The sequence below is a fragment of the Acanthisitta chloris genome, unplaced genomic scaffold, assembly GCF_000695815.1.
Source record: "Acanthisitta chloris isolate BGI_N310 unplaced genomic scaffold, ASM69581v1 scaffold1677, whole genome shotgun sequence".
Lineage (NCBI taxonomy): Eukaryota > Metazoa > Chordata > Aves > Passeriformes > Acanthisittidae > Acanthisitta > Acanthisitta chloris.
In genome coordinates this window covers 14,093-18,985 of record NW_008681836.1, presented here as the reverse complement: position 1 = coordinate 18,985, position 4,893 = coordinate 14,093, and the positions used below count along the sequence as shown (strand labels likewise).

Here is a 4,893-nt window from a genome sequence, read left to right as displayed (position 1 = left end):
TTGTCACAGACATGTTTCATAGGGTTTGGTGCTTGCTATTATTTGCAGCACATCACCAGCACCTTCAGTCCCTTACCCAGAGAGCTCCTAATTGCAGCAGCATTTGAGGAGGGGGAAGTGTTTTAACATAAGCTTAGCTAACAACAGCTTAGCACAGCATCGCTCACAGTGCTTAATTTGTGCCCTGATCTTTGCAAACAGAGAAACCTTTCAGTCTTGGAGGCATCTCTCCCTGCACCGTGGTGTTACCCGAGCCGCTTGTGCGAGCTTATTGTTGCCGTAAAAGCCGAGTGAAGTTTGGATTTGCCGGTGCCCACTGAGCCAGATTTGTGAAGCATAAATGAGAAAACCTGCCCTGGCCTCCCTTTCCCATAAAAAGCTGCTCAGGTGGCTTAGTGTGGCAGGCTAATGGGGGAAGGCGGAGGCGGCTGCTGCACCTGCTAATGCTTTGGCTCAGGCTGGTGGCACAGAGGCTGCCGCGAATTCCCCCTGAGCAGCCAGCTGTTCGTGGCAGGTGCCTCGCTCCGAGGAGTGCTCCTGCTATGACAACAAAGAGCTCTTTGATCCTTTCCATTTGGAGAACTTAAAACGAAAAAGCCAAACTACAATAAGACCAAGTTGGGTCATAAAAAGGAGAGCAGGAGCACCAAAGCGCTCCGGAGTGTAATTGTAGAAGCAGCAAATGCTTTGGCACTTAATTCTGCTTTAGTGTCAGTTCGGCGTGTTTCACGTTTAAAACTGGAGAGCCTGTTGCCAAATGCTCCGCACAAACAATCCGGGGCTGCTCCTCGGGGAGCTCAGGGTGCTCAGAGAACCCCTGGGCCCAGTGTGGCTCCTTCAGCCCTGCTGCCCTCGGCCTCGCTCGGGATGGAGTTGGCTGGTGGTGTAGAAACAGTCAGGACACACTTCACTGGAGGGGGAGCCTTGGGTGGCCTCTGCCCCTCTAACCCTACTCGGTCAGGCTGGGACAGCCCAGCTCTGCTGCCTTGGCACTGAGTGGCAGCTGAGTGCCCCCAGCTCTGCTCCTCAGCTCCTGCTCCACTGGAGTCAGCATGTCACGCTGCTTGGGCTTGTGCTTCCCCTTCCCTCTGTGCAGACCTGGGCGATGCCCCTGAGGTTTCCATGGAAGGAGGCATTTAAATCAGGCATTTTATAAGGCATTTGTCAGAAATTTGGCTAACAGCTACCACATCTTCCCACGGATGTTAGGGATGTGTTTAAACAAAAAAGGTTCCAAATTACTTCTCTGTGAAGAATGGAGCTGCAAGGTGTCACTTCTGTGGCAGCACGGCCTCGTGGCACAGCCAGGCACAGCCCCAGGGGCAACATCAGCAGTTTGGGAGTGGCCACAGGTACGAGGTAGTGCTGACTTGCCTAGAGCCCGTTCCCTTTGCAGGAGCAGGGTGGTGCCTCTGCTGCTGCTCTCACCCTGCTCTGAGCAAGGAGTGTGGCTGGAGCTGCTGCCAGTGGGGTGGTGGTGGGCAAAATGCAGGAGCAGCCTGTGCAGCTCTGAGGCTTTCAAGAACTTCTTTATTGTAAAGAATCTGTTCCAAACATAAACCTCCATGTTTTGAAGGGCGAGTGCTCTGCAAGGTGCATCCTTGCCAGCGCAGTGTGTATGAAATGTGGCTTGGCAGCAGCTCCTGGCTGATGTCGGGGAAGGAGGGTGCAGCCCTGGATGGTTTGCTCTGTGAACTGCTGGGGAAGGGTGAGCAGGCAGCTGGAACAGGGAGTGATGCTTGGCCAAAGCTGTTTCCCTTCCAGCCTCCTCTGTTTGAAGGAGCAAGGGGATGGCTGACAGACCCAAGGAATGATTTGCTATTGCTTAAATAGGGACATGATTAGTTTTTAAGTGATGGACACCTGACACTTAAAAATCATTGAAAACCCTTATAAATTGATTTTTCTCCTAATAGATTGCTCTGGGTCCAGCTCTTCATGGTGTAGGTAACATATGCAAGTGATTTATTCCAGTGGGGATTATAACAGATGCTGTAAAATTATCCTGTAAGTATTTAAAAATCATTTGTCTGTCTCTGACGTGTCTTAGCACATACAGGAATGCTCTGTTTGGGGAAGCGAGGTCCTTATCCTGATTTATCTCAAGGTACTTGTAAATGTTACTGCAATTTCATGTTATCAAATCATTTAGCTCTTCCTCTTCCAGAACGAAGTTATTTTATCTCATGCACCTTGTTTACTTCAAATTAGCCCTGAGGTTGGCCTGAAGTTGCACCTTGTTATTCCTCCACCTCCTGTCTCCGTCTTAGGCTCTGTCGGCAAATTTGAAGGTATAAGTGAATACTTTTTTGTTATTAATAGAATAAGTTCCCCCTCCTACACACACGTTTTCTTTTCATTCCAGTCTTCATTTTCCATGAGAAACTGACAATTCAGTACAAGTGGAAACCTCCCAAATTGCATGAAAAAGCCTTAATTCTCCTAGCAACAAGGTCAGGGCTCAAATCCAGGCCCTTTCCACGAGTGTGGGGGAAACAGCCCTCCCAATTACCTGCTCCCCCTGCGATACAGATCCGGTTGGTTCACCAGCACCTGGGTTTGGGTGGATTTGAATCTCAGCCATGGTATTGTTTAAAAATTCTCCACTCATTGAGGAAGGGTTTGTAGTGGGCTGAGCCCTGAGAAACCTAGGGCTAGTTTTATGGCTTCCCATTGAAACCTGGTGGAACCCCATGGTGTTGACTGATTTCCCCTTTCCCACTCATGTGGCTTTGATCAAACTCACCCCTTGGAGAATGACCCCCCCAGGAACTGGAACCACTGAGCTTTGCCCAGTTCTGCGTTCATTAAAGCGTTTATGAGCTTCCAGTTGTGGATGATAAAATGAGGACCTTTGTGCCTATCTGGGGTGGAGACTACTGGTCCTATGGCAGAGCCCTTGTACAGGCCCTGGATTAGCATATTTGGGGTGAAAGTTGTCAGAATTTCCTTTGCCCTCTTAATGAGACCTACCCTGGTAACTAACCCTTTAGGCAGGGTGGTGTGTTACCGACTTTAGGGCAAACATCACATATTGTTGCACGAATGGAGTTGAAGCTCTGCTAAAGGCATTAAGCCACAGAGGAGTGGCTGGTGCTGCGGGCTGGCGATGGCCAGCCATCCTCTGTTTTTACCTCTGTTGCTGCCTGTGTGCCTCCAGCCTGGGTCATCATGCCCAACGGTTCCCATCTCGCAGCTCTGTTTGCAGCTCATATGTGGTTGGTTGAGGAACAGGTGTGTGGGGAAGCCTGAGCAGCTTGGCCTGGAAGGTGTCCCTTGCCTTTCCCACAAACTGCACCAAACTCTGCTGTGATTGTGCAGGATGTTTTAGGCAGGTCTCTACAGAAGAGCAGGCTGCCCTGGCCTTGGGAAAGGGATGGTAAGCACGCAGGGCTCAGCTCCTCACCCCAGCCATGGTGCCCTGAGCAGAGCCGCTGCAGCTTTGGGACTAGCCATTGCTCAGGGACTGTGCTGATCAGGCTGCTGTGGCTTTCCTGTCCCCCCAGGATGGGACAGCTGAAGTGGCTAAGGACTGCGGGGGTCTGATACTGTTTCGATGGGGGGAGGGGAAGAGTTTAGTAGTAGCACATGTAGGCCTGCAGTACTGGAAAAGTCACTTCAGTGGGGAGCTGAATTGGGCTAATATTGTGAAGGAAATCCTTCCTGTGGCTTTGTTGAGCATTAGATGAAGTCCTGTATGATGCTCCATATCACGCTCGCATCTACTCCCCATTATCTTTTGATGAATAAACCAAAGTGCTGCTGCACGTGACAACACGTGACATTCTTCTAGATGCAGCATCGATAACTCAGCAGTTAAAGGGCAAAATGTGTTCTGACAGAAGGTTGTGTGAGAATAATTTCCTCTGTGCTGAAGGACTTGATGCTGCTGTGGTGTGAGGCTGTAACTCCCTCCAGTGCTGTGTGTGCTGTGTGAGAGTCCTGAATATAGAGATTCATATTCTACTGTGTTCAAAAGGCCAGTTCTGGATCTCTCAGTTTTGATCTCCAAGCTGAGCTGAGTCCAGTTTGCCAAAATCTTGAAACATGGGGAAGGGAGTCCCAGGAGGGCAGGCATTCAGCTGTGGGGTAGTTGGGGAGCAACACTCATGCTCAGAAACCTCCAGCTCAGTGCTAAGCCTGCCTCCCTCTGCGAGGAGGAAAGTGCTTTAGGGATGTGGCTTCCTAAACCAGCTCCTGGAGCTCTGGGTGGTTGCTTTCAGTCTGAGATTGAAAGGCTGGGAAAGAGGAAGGGCCATGTTCCCTCTGCCACCACAAATGAAACCCTCTTCCAAACAAAAACCTGTCCGAGGAGAGAAGAGGTGTAAAATCTGGCACTGGCATGTTACCCTGCCCAGCAGTGGAGCTGGGGTGGGTCTGGTGGCTGAAAACACTGTGGCCATGTAGCTCTCCAGCCACAGGGTGTTCGTGGGATGCTGTCCCATCTGGGGACTGTTCCCATGTGGGAACAGGCCCTTCCTGTGCTTGTGTCTCACAGGTCTGCAGGTCAGAGCCAAGCCTGAGGTGTGCGTCGTGTCTCTGACTCTGAGGCTCTCCGGGGTCCCAGGGCCTGGAGTGGGGCTGGGGACCTCAGTGCCCCTGACACCCCTCTGTCTCACCCCTGAAGCTCCATGTGGGGCCCATCTACCAGGTGCTGTGCCAGGATGCAGTAGGGGAGAGTTTTCAAAGTGCTATGAAGGCTTAACTAAGGTTTATAATGATTTCAGTGGGATTTGGGTGGTTATGGATGCAAGCCCATAAGGTATTTCAGAAAGCATATCAGAAGTGAGCAGTGGAAGGGGAAATGCTATTTGGCCCATAGGAGATTCTGGGTGTTTGGATTTTTCTGATTAACTATGATGTTTCCCTGGCATGAGTTCAATTCATCCTCTT

At 50.7% G+C, this 4,893-nt stretch overlaps 1 protein-coding gene across 1 annotated transcript in view; it reads left to right on the top strand.

The window, feature by feature from the left end:
* The window catches only part of FGF18 (fibroblast growth factor 18), a gene marked incomplete at its 5' end in the record, with an annotated part of 18,587 nt that overhangs the window by 13,054 nt on the left and 640 nt on the right, over positions 1-4,893 (top strand). The gene's annotated exons all lie outside the window — the stretch shown is intronic.